This window comes from Equus asinus, chromosome 23, assembly GCF_041296235.1.
Source record: "Equus asinus isolate D_3611 breed Donkey chromosome 23, EquAss-T2T_v2, whole genome shotgun sequence".
NCBI lineage: Eukaryota > Metazoa > Chordata > Mammalia > Perissodactyla > Equidae > Equus > Equus asinus.
This window is the reverse complement of record NC_091812.1, coordinates 62,956,337-62,968,410: the sequence shown is the minus strand read 5'-3', so window position 1 is coordinate 62,968,410 and position 12,074 is coordinate 62,956,337. Positions and strand designations below refer to the sequence as shown.

Below are 12,074 nucleotides of genomic sequence, written 5' to 3'. Positions count from 1 at the left end.
AAGTGGATATAGCATGTAAAACCGGAAAACTCACCAAACTCTCTGTTCCACAGAAGGACCCTGAGGAATGCTCTGGGGAAAGGGACATTGGCATTGCTGAGAAGCTCAGTGGTGGCTTCCCCTGCACTTTCAGAACAGGGCTCCTTGGTAGCAATGGGAATGATAGGATTCCAAAATAACAGGGGCCGGATGGCAGCACTTAACTGTCAGAAGCAACATAGATGCAATTATCATAGTGAGCTATGAAGCTGGAACAGCAGCCGGGAGGCCCTGACCTGCACAGAGCTACGGTGATGGCTAATAACGCACAATGTTCCTAAGGACAAGATGGCCAAGTAGAATGTTTCCTAGTACACGATGTTCCCGAAGGCAAGATGGACAACCTAGCAAAATAGCAAGGCTGGAAGATCAATGGGCTGAGTCATGATTCATTGCCCAGTTTCTGGACAAGAAGCAGTTTTCAGACCTAGAACCCAATGACTGAAAGAGAGTCCAGGTCTCCAGGAGGAATGACCCCGCAACACTATGATAAGTGTTATATGGCAATGATGCCCCTAGTCCTTCCCCAAAGGAGTCTACAACCATTTACCTGGGCAGCCATATACAGAGGAAAGGGGAATAGTATTCAAGCAATTCAAGGACTGTTGGACATAGAGTCTGAGGTGAAATTGATACTAGGGCACCCAAAACATCATCAGGGTCCCCCAGTTAAAGTAGGGGCATATGGAGACCAGTTAATAAATGGAGTTCTGGCCCAGGTTCAGCTCACAGTATATCTACTGTGTGCACAGACACACTCGGTGGTAATTTTCCCAGTTCCCAAATGTGTAAATGAAATTGACATACTTGGTAGTTAACAGAACTACCATATTGGCCCCACGACTTATGAAGTAAGAGCTACTGTAATGGAGAAGGCCAGATAGAAGGCTCTGAAACTTCCCTTAACCCAGCCAAGATAGCAATAATAAACAATATCACATCTTATAGGGAATGGCAGAGATCAGTGATACCGTTAAAGAGTTAAAGAATTCAGAAGTAGTGGTCCTATCATATATTCATTTGATTCAGCAGAATCCTAGACAAATTCTGGAGGATGACAGTGGACTATGGCAAACAGACAAATGCAGTAGACCCAGTTGTGGTCTACTGTACCAGACTTAGTACCTTTGCTAAAGCAGATTAACATTGCTTCAAATACATGGTATGTGACCACTGATCTGCTGGATGCATTCTTTTCCACCTTGATCAGAAAGGAACATCAGAAAACGTTAACTGTCATATGGAATGGAAAATAGTATAGATTTCCAGTCTTGCCCCAGAGCTATGTTAACTTTCATGCCCACTATCATAATATATTCCAAATGGACTTGGACCATGGGGACATACCTCAGAACATCATATTGGTCCCAGTATTGAGGACAGAATATTAATCTAATTAGATGTGTAAAAAGTGGCAAATACACTGGAAGTATTTGTAAAGACTTCCATGTGCTTTCAAAGGTGGGAGATAAATTCTATGACAACTCAAGTGCCCACGACAACAGTTAAGTTTGGGGAGAGTCCAGTGGTCTGGGGAATTCTGGGACATCCCCTCAAAGAAAAAGACAAGTTATTGCATCTCTCAACCTCCTCTCCCCCAACAAGGGGACTTCATTCTGGAGGCAGAATATTATTCCTCAGTTGGGAGTGCCACTCCGACCCATAAATTGGGTAACACAAAAGGCTGCCAGCTTCGAGTGGGGCCCAGATCAGGGAATCGCTCAGCAGCAAGTCCAGGCTAGAGTAGAAATGGCCTTGCTGCTTGAGCCATACAACCAGCAGAACCTATGGTACATGTCAAATGGAGTTTATGGCAAGCCCCAATAAGATAATCACAATCTAGACCACTGGGGTTCCAGAATAAGGCTATGACATCTGCAGTAGGAATTATATGTCTTTGAAAAACAGACCCTGGCCATGGTAGAGATGGAGTGCCTGGCCATGGGACATCAACCACAGGGATTTTAGAACAGCACATCATGAGCTTGGTTTTTCAGACCCAGCAAGTCACAAAGCCTGGTGGCCCCAGCAGCAATCTGACACAAGACAGAAGTGGTACATTCAAGATTAGACACAAATAGGGCCAGAGGACACAAGCAAGCGGCTTAAGCAGGTGCACAGGCCCCCTAGTAATCCACTGCTGTTATTGACACTTCTCACTCAGCTCATATCTATCACATATATGCCTTTATGGTCGGCCAACAGAGGAGGTCGGCTTGGTAGGTGAACAAAATACTGTAATTGCCTCACACAGTAGCAACCTAGGAAGACAGCGACGAGGAGAAATTCTCCCAATTGGTGAACTTTGGCAGGTGCACCATCTACTTTTAATGGAAAGGGTAGTGGTCTGAGGTTAGGATATATTCAGAATCATGGATAGTGGTGAATGCAACTTGGTTGGTTACTTAGAGACCTTAAACGAGAAAGACTGGAAAATCAGGAATAAGAAGGTATAAGGAAGAAGCACTTGGGCAGACATGTAGGAAAGGGCGTGAAGTATGAAAATCTTCCTCTCACATGTGTATGAGTTTGCTGGGCTGCCATAACAAAATGCCACAGGCTGGCTGCTTAAACAACAGACATTTATTTTCTCACAGTCTGGGGGCTGGAAGTCCAAGATCAAGGTTTCTCAATGTTTGGTTTCCTCTCTCCTTGGCTTGTAGATGGCCACCTTCTTGGTAGGTCCTCATGTGGCCTTTCCTCTGTGTGTACACATCTCTGGTGTCTGTGTGTCCGAATTTCCTCTTCTTATAAGGATGCCAGTCAGCTTGGATTAGGGCCCACCCTAACAGCCTCGTTGTAACCTTAATCACCTCTTTAAAGCCCGTATCTCCAAATAGTCACATTCTGTGGTAGTGCAGGTTAGGGCTCCAACGTATGAATTTTGGGGGGACACAATTCAGTCCATAACATGTTAATGCATATCAGAGAGACTCCACTACAGAAGAGGCAACCAAGTAAACAAAATGACTCAGCCGGTTGATAACAGTCGGCCTCTGGCGTTGACAACTCCAGAGCAGACACAGTGGGCACATAAACAAAGTAGCCTTGGTGGCAGGAATGGAGGCTTTTATGGGTCCAACAGCTGGATTCCCACTCACCAAGGCTTCCGCATTTCCCCAAATTGCCTATCAAAGAGATTTAATCAGTTTACACTAGAATCAAAGTATATGAAGGTACCTGTTTTGCTGTATTCTTACCAATATTTTAAATTATCAATCTTTTCAATTTTGCCAGAGGGGTGATAAATGATTATTAATTGGATTTTAATTTGTATTTCCTTGTGTTGTGTATTTCTTTCATTTACTGATCATTTGCAAATTGCTTGTTATTATTCTTGTCCATTTTACTACTGAGTTGTTTCCTTTTTTCTTAGGGATTTGTAAGAGCTGTCGTACATTTCCATATAGCAGAACTAGAAGGACCCACAACTAGAATATACAACTATGTACTGGGGGGCTTTGGGGAGAAGACGAAGAAAAAAACGATTGGCAACAGATGTTAGCTCAGGTGCCAATCTTTAAAAAAAAAAAGAAATGTCACTTGCCTTTTAAGTTTTATGATGTCTGTCGATTTTTTTTCTTTCTTCCTTTCTTTCTTTACTCAATTAAATTAAATGATTAAAAGTTTATCAAGGGGCCAGCCCCAAGGCTGAGTTGTTCAAGTTCCGTACAATCTGCTTCAGCGGCCCAGGTTCTCAGGATCAGATCCCAGGTGCGGACCTACTCCACTCATTGGCCATGCTGTGGAAGCATCCCACGTACAAAGGAGAGGAAGACTGGTGCAAGTGTCAGCTCAGGTCTAATCTTCTTCAAGCAAAAAAAGAGAGGAGGATTGGCAATGGAAGTTAGCTCAGCGTGAATCTTCCACACACACATACACACGAAAGTTTATCGAAAAGGAGATTCTAACTTCCACTAGAAAGAATAAATGGTACTGGGCTTGCCCTCTGGTGACAACCAGAAAAGTGGACAAAATATATGAAACAACTATTTTCAGACACTAGACTAGTGAGCTGTGTAAGACTACGAGCCCTGAGAGAAGGAAAACAAAGATGAACTCCATACCACTTTGGGTTTCTGCCTAGAGACACTTTCCGCACTTGAGCTCAGGTAGAAGAACCCAAGCAGAACACAGCGGTCTTGGTGAGTTGAGGCAGCAGAGGTCAAGTCTGAGGAGACTGAGACAGCTGGAGTTTGCAAAGCAGAGTGACAGAGAAGAAAGAGCCACATGGAAAAAGAGAACCAGAAATATGGTTTCACAGTGGTCCCATTGAATTTGATACTGAATACTAGGCAGCACGTGAATAGGTAAAATTCCACGAGGCTGGTCAAAGAACGCCTCAAAGATAAACAAAGCCAGAGACCTGCCCCAGGGCCTAGTGGTTAAGCTCTGAGTGTTCCACTTCAGCTGCTGGGGTTCTGTTCCCGGGTGCAGACCTACACCCCTCATTGCCAGCTATGCTGTGGTGGTGACCCACATACAAAACAGAGGAAGATTGGCTCAGATGTTAGCTCGAGGCAAAACTTCCTCAAGAAAAAAAAAAGATAAACAAAGCCAGATACTAGTTAAAGTGGTAAGGACAAATTTTAATAAGTAATGTACTATTGCAATAGGAAGCACATCCAGCATGAAATGAACTCAACTTTGATTGGTACAGAGGTGATGGGCATTTTAAAGAGAGAGTGAGGGAGCAGGCAGGAGCAAAGGTGAGGGCCTTAGCAGAGTCAGGGAAGTGAAAAATGACAAAGGGCTGGTCAGTGTAAATGCAAACTAAGCCAGTTGTGACTGTTAGCTGGCAATTAGCTAAGTTAGGATTCTATCCTTCCACAGAGACTGAGAGACAAGCCCTATCCTTCCTGATGATTATATTCAAAGGAATGGCTTTCAGGTCCTCGAGAAAGACACTTTGGAGTTATAAGAGATACAGATACATCTCAACTCGACAGAAGAAGGATTTACAGTTGTAAGCCCTTTTTAGTAAATTCTGTAACAAAAGGTGGTCGGGGCCTATTGTCAGGTGTTGGCTAGAATAAACAGTAAATTCTTTTGGCAGCCTGGAGCTTTCTCAGGCGAGGAATTAGAAAATTAAGGATTTTTTTTTTTTTTTGAGGAAGATTAACCCTGAGCTAACATCTGCTGCCAATCCTCTTCTTTTTGCTGAGGAAGACTGGCCCTGAGCTAACATCTGTGCCCATCTTCCTCTGCTTTTTTTATATGTGGGATGCCTACCACAGCCTGGCTTGATGAGCAGTGCCATGTCTGCACCCAAGATCCGAACTGGTGGACCCCAGGCCGCCGGAGCGGAACGTGCAAACTTAACCGCTGAGCCACTGGGCCAGCCCCTAAGGAATTTTTTTAAGGGAGCTTATCCCGAGGATGCAGCCTTGAGCTGTTGGCAACCATGTTAGTGTTTAAGTCTTTTAATGAGGAGGAAGGGGGCTGGACATAATAATTTGTGCTGAGAGTCCATAGTTTTTAGAGGCCAAAGTTGAGGCCTAAACAACAAGAAGGCTCAGAGGAGCCTGGCTAGAGTTTGGTCAAAGAGAGTCTTCATCAAATTCTAAGAGAACCATCAGCTGAACAAGTCCCAGAGCTCACACAGGGCTAGGGCAGGTTCAGTTTCCAGCCAGCAGAGTGTAGAGATCCCACTGATCTCTGGGGAGTTTAACAGAGACCCCCAGAGGATCTCACCTTAACGAGGGACTGAACTCGCCCCAGAGTAAAGGCTACTCTAGACCTGCCCTGACAGATGTTAAAAACAAGCCTCAAAAGGACCAAGCTTACCTGAAAGTAATTTTAACAGGAAGGCAAAACAAAATTCAACACTATTTAAAGGGGGAAAAAAAAATCCACACTCTCAACAATGTAACATTCACAATCTCTGATACGAAATTTTTAAAAATGCATGCAAAGAAGAAAAATGTGACCTAGAAGTAGGAGAAAAAACAAAAGAATCAGTCATTAGAAGCAGAGATGATGGAATTAACAGGCAAGCAATTTGAAAGAGCTAATACATATTATAAATATGCTCAAATATTTAAAGAAAAGTCTGAACATAATGAAGAGAGAAACTGAAGACATAAAAGAACAAAGTGTTCCTTCTAGAGATGAAAACTACCACATCTGTAAGGAAAACATTACTAGATGATCTTAATAGCAGACTAAACATTACTAAAAGGAAGGATCAGTGAAATTGAAGGTATAGCAACAGAAACTATCCAAAATAAAACGGAGGAAAAAAAGAACTGGAAAAAAAAATGAATAGGGCCTGACTGCTCTGTGAGACAATCTCTACTGTTTTGACTTATATGTAATTGGAGTCCCAGAAGGAGGAGTCAGGAAATTTTTTTTTGGATAAATAATGTGCACATTTTTCTAAATTTTCTGAAAAACCATTTATCTACAGATCTAGAAAGTTCAATAAATTCTAGTCAGGATAAAAACAAATAAAACACCAACGGTTCTTACTGAGAAACAGTAATATAGAGAAAACCCTTTTTTTTCTCTTTTTTTTTTTTTTTTTGGCTTGAGGAAGGTTGTCACTGAGCTAACATCTGTGCCACTCTTCCCCATTCTATGTGGGATGCTGACATAGCATGGCTTGACGAGCGGTGCTAGGTCCATGCCTGGGATCCAAACCTGCCAACCCGTGTTCGCTGAAGTGGAGCACATGAACTTAACCACTATGCCACAGGACCAGCCTCAGAAAAATCTTAAAGGCAGTCAGGAAAAAAAAAAAAGAAAAGAAAAAGAAAATATGCAGGAATAAATATAAGAAAAATCAAAGACTTCTCATCTGAAACTATGCAAGCCAGACGATGGAATGACATTAATAAGGTGTTGAGTGGCAACCTAGGATTCTCTACTCAGAAAAAACATCTGTCAAAAATGAAGGAAAAATAACACATTTAAAAATGGTTATACACGGGGCGGGCCCTGTGGCCGAGTGGTTAAATTTGTGTGCTCTGCTTCTGCGGCCCAGGGTTTCACCAGTTCGGATCCTGGAGGTGGACATGGCACTGCTCATCAGGCCATGCTGAGGCAGTGTCCCACATGCCACAACTAGAAGGCCCTACAGCTGGAATATACAACTATGCCATGGGGGGCCTTGGGGAGAAGAAGAAAGAAAGAAAGGAAGAAAGGAAGAAAGGAAGAAAGAAAGAGAAAGAAAGAAAGAAAGAAAGAAAAAAGATTGGCAACAGATGTTAGCTCTGGTGCCAATCTTTAAAAAAACAGAAAACATTTAAATTCTCTGGAAATGTCCCTAAGAGCATAAAGCAATGAAGAAACATTTATTCAGGACAATCCACTAAAACTCAGTAAGAATTTAGACCGTCTGTGGTATTTAAACCAAGAACCTCACTCTCTGTCCCCCACCCCAAGCTAGGTGAGACAAAAACTCTACTCCAGACTGGTACAGCCAAGAACGCAAGGCTCCCTTGCCACCACGCCCCACCACACCCGCAGTTCCCGGTCAGGGGGCTCTCTTTCTGGAAGGGACAATACATCAGCATTTCACATTCTGCCCCCAGCTACCCGTTGCTGAGGCTAAGTTTTGGGTGAGGGCAGCCAAGAGGTGGGCTTCTGCAGCCCAGGCCCGACTCATTGGGCGTAGTGCAGGTGAGAATACTGGGACCCACCTTGCCCTTGTGGCTTACAGGCAGGGGTTCCAGGCGGAGACGTAAGTCAGGGTGACCTGGACCTGCTTCCTCCCCTCATCCAGCGAGCACAGAACTCAGAAAGTGGAGATAGCACTCAGAGAGAAATGCACCATTGTCCCTGCCCCCCAGCACCACAGAAGGGGCTCAGAGATTTTGACCAGGGGAGAAGCAGATCACAGAACAGTGAGTTCCAATTCCTCCCTATTGGAACTGACTTCATTTGCAACTGAGTATAGAGAAATTCAAGCCTAAGAGTGCTCTTACAACCACTGGAATTTATGGCAAAAGGCAACTGGGGGGAGGCTGATAGATTCATTGACAATAGGCTCAGATACTGGCCTGCTAGTGTGCCAGAGAGAAATAGGGAAAGAGATAACTGGAAAGATCCTTCCTGGGCTTAGAACAAATCTCAAACACTGACCTGAGGAACTACCCCTTCGAAGGAGCCCAAATTTGATTAGATTACTACCCTGTGAAACAATTTATGCCCCAGCATTGTGAAAAATAGAGCAATCAGCAGACAATTAATGGAGTTTAAAAGCTGAGTGTGGTCAGAAAAAGAGAGCCAAAAAAAGAAAAAAGCAGGGAACAGAAACTGTCTATGAGAGTGACCGGATGTCAGATTTAACCAACAAAGACTTCAAAGTGGCTGTTATAAGTGTGCTTAAAGAACTAAAGGAAACCACAATTAAAGAAGTGAAGGAAGGTATGATGACAACTTCACATTAATTTAGAGGATATCAAGAAAGAGATAGAAATCATAAAAAAGAACCAAATGGAAGTTCTGGAGTTGAAAAGTATAATAACTGAAATTTAAAAATTTTCTAGAGGGGCTCATCAGTAGATTTGAATTGGCAGAAGAAAGAATTAGCTAACTTGAAGTCTGTCTATTATCAAGTTAAATGTACATTTACCACATGACCCAGCAATTCCATTCCCAGAAACTTCTCTTAGAGAAATGAAAACATGTCCATAAAAAGACTTACACATGAATGTTCTTAGCAGCTTTATTCATAACAGTAAAAAAACTAGAACCAGCTCAAATGTTCATCAATAGATGAATGGATATACAAATTGTGGTATCCAGCCAGTGGAATACTACTCAGCAATAAAAAGGCAATGAAATACTGATACTTACAACAATATGGATAAACCTGAAAAAAAAATATTGGATGAGGGGCCAGCCTGGTGGCGTAGAGGTGAAGTTCACGTGCTCCACTTCAGCGGCCCAGGGTTTGTGGGTTCAGATCCCAGGAGTGGACCTACAAACTGCACATCAAGCCATGCTGTGGTGGCACCCCACATGCAAAAGTGGAGGAAGATTGGCACAGATGTTAGCTCAGGGCCAATCTTCCTCACCAAAACAAAAAAAAAAATATTGGCTGAAGTAAGATTAAAGAGTATATATTATATGATGCTATTTATATGAAATTCTAGAACTGGCAAAATGAACCTATAGTGACAGAAAGCAAATCAGTAGTTATGGGGGGCGGGGGTGGGTGGAAACTGCAAAGGGTCACAAGGGAATTTTCCAGGGTGATGGAAGTGTTCTATATTTTGGTTGTTGTGGCAGTTACAGGCGTATATCTGTCAAAGCTCATCAAACTATGTACTTAAAAGTGTGTGTTAGGGGTCAGCCCGGTGGTGCAGCGGTTAAGTTTGCACGTTCCACTTCTTGGCGGCCCGGGGTTCGCTGGTTCAGATCCCAGGTGCGGACATGGCGATGCTCGGCAAGCCGTGCTGTGGAGGGCATCCCATGTATGAAGTAGAGGAAGATGGGCACGGATGTTAGCTCAGGGCCAGTCTTCCTCAGCAAAAAGAAGAGGATTGGTGGTGGATGTTAGCTTGGGCTAATCTTCCTCAAAAAAAAATAAAGTAAGTAAATAAATAAATAAAAGAAATCTATCCGTTCATGAATTCAACAAGTACCTATCTCTTGTGCATCCACTATGTGCTAGTGAGAGAGTGACGACTCATGCAAATACACGGGGAGGGGGACACTTAGGGAACAGTAAGTGCATAGGTCTAAGTCCAGAACCCACTTGGTGTGTTCAAGGAGCAGCAAGGCCAAGGTTGATGAAGAGCAGTGAGGGAGGATGAGAGAGGAAGGGGATGAAGTCGAAGAGGTGGCCAGGAGCCAGGTTACGCAGAGTCTTGTAAGGTCATGGAAAGACTTCGATGTTATTTAAAATGTGAAGGGAAATCATTGGAGGGGCAAGAGCTGGGATGTGGCATGATCTGATTTATCTTTGAAAATGATCATGTTGGCTCCTGGGTGGTGAATGGATCATAACAGGGCAAGAATGAGAACACGGAGAACAGTTAGGAGATGATTCCAGTGGTCTAGGTGAGAGATGATGGCGGCTTACACTAGTGGAGTAGTGGAGGAAAGAGTTGAGAAGTGACCAGATTCTGCATATTTTAAATGTAGAGCTGATAAGATTTGCTGATGGATTGGCAACATCAACTGAATCGACAGTCTAGACCTATTTCCAGCCCAAGTACAACAGAAGTCCACTGTTCAGGTTGTCCTGAAACACTGGGATATTCTAAATGCATGGGGGTATGAGAGTATGGGAGACGGCTGGGAGTAGGTAGGCAGACAAGAGAGAACTAACATTTATCAAACATTTGTGCAGCAATTAAGGTTCAGAGGTTGCAGGTAACAGAAACTAACTCTGGCTAATGTGATATAGAAAAAGGAAGTCATTAAAAAAAAGAAGTCATTGGAAGGACAACTGCACCACTGGGCCTTAGAAAAGACAAGAATCCAGTGGCTCCAGGGATCTGATGACAGGAACTTTTGGATGGTCTCCTCATGGTGCCCCTGGGATGAATCAGCTCCAACCACTTTCCATCTGTTTCACTCTGCAAAGGATTCAAATGATAGGAAACAAGGGTCTCGCTGGCCAAAGTTGCGTCGTACGCCCACCTGGCCTCAGCAGTAGGGCACCCTGATGATAGAGCCACCAGTAGAGTATGCAGCAAGGAAGGGTAGTTCCCCAAAGAAAAATCAAAATATGCTACTAGACAAAGGGTAATTAGATACTAGAATAGGCGAAAACAATAGATTCCACCACAACTTAGCATGAGTTTGCCATACACACACATCATCTTATTTCCTCCTCACCATAACCCTATGTGATAGGTCTTAACATCTTTCAGAAAAGCTCAGAGATATAATGGAATTTGCCCAAGATCAAAAAGCAGCTAAGAGCATAACCAGCATTTGAACTTAGGTCAAAACCCTGCTTTCAAAACCCATGCTCTTTCTGTTACACCACCCTATGCTACCGGGTAGAAGATTGAATGTCTACTATTCCTCAGTTTTCTCATCAGCAAGAAGAGGTAGTTACTTACCCTGGGCCTCCTGACTAGCTTGGATATTCTACCTCACTTAGGCCTGCAGAGCAGCCAGGTCTCCCTTGGAAGTGAGTGGCCTCCTGTTTCCTCTGTTTCCTCTGTCATTGGCTAGAAGAAGAAAAAAAAGCATGGTGTAATTAAACATATATTAGCCGTTTTTTCTAACGCTTAACATATTCTTAGTGTTTTATATCTATCTTTGCATTTATTTATCTTAATAATCCCATTAGGTAGACAATATTAATTAATCTCAATTCACAGCGAAGGAAACAGGTTTAGAAAGCGGAAGTTATTGCCCAGCGTCACTAGCTTTCAAACCCAAGTCCATCTGACTCCAAAACTGGAGCTCCAAACCACTACCCCACACTACCTATCTGGACCTCTCCTGCCCTTTTTGCTTGGAGGCTTGAGGACCCTCACATTGCCAACCACTCTTGGTGAGAGGGGGTGATCTCAGTTTCCTCATCTACATAATAACGGAGTCAGATTTGCTTATGTCTGAAGGCCCCTCTGACTCTGATCTCTGCTTCCACTGGCAAAGCAGAGAGCTAAATTCTGTCCAAATCACTTCCTAAAATTACTCCCTAAAGTTTGCATTTGTACAGCGCTATACGGAATGCTTCAGACCTTGAGTCCTTGGACCTCAGCGGTCCTTGCCCCTGTACCTCCAGGCTCTCAGACAACCTGTCTGTCAGGTGACAGGAACTCTCCTGATTGTAACTCAGGCCAGAAGATCTACCAGGAAAAGGAGACACATTTCCAACTCTTGAGAGAGATTGGAGAGAAAAACTCTGAGCTCCCGCTGGTTCTCTGAGGGCATCACACTCAGAAACACTAAGAAGTTCTTATAAAACACAGAAGAGCAAGGTTCCACCCAATGGACTTTGTGCCCGAGGACCAGCCCTGAGCTCTGAACCGAGAGGTGTGGCTTATTCCAGAAAACAAAGGAGCTTCTGGAAGGCTGGGGGTGGGGAGGTGGGCTGTAGATCAGTCTGAGAAATGGCTGGT

At 43.5% G+C, this 12,074-nt stretch overlaps 1 long non-coding RNA gene across 2 annotated transcripts; it reads right to left on the bottom strand.

Annotated features, from left to right (window-relative positions):
- Window positions 1–2,611: 2,611 nt before the first annotated feature.
- LOC123280114 (uncharacterized) lies at window positions 2,612–11,881 on the bottom strand. Of its 2 annotated transcripts, none has more exons than XR_011497416.1 (3): window positions 11,694–11,881; window positions 11,064–11,174; window positions 2,612–3,848 (listed from the first exon to the last, which is right to left on the bottom strand). It is a non-coding gene; the product is annotated as an uncharacterized lncRNA (long non-coding RNA). The 2 variants fall into 2 exon arrangements; XR_011497417.1 differs by lacking the exon at window positions 2,612–3,848 and adding an exon at window positions 8,748–9,558.
- Between the last annotated feature and the right edge of the window lie 193 nt (window positions 11,882–12,074).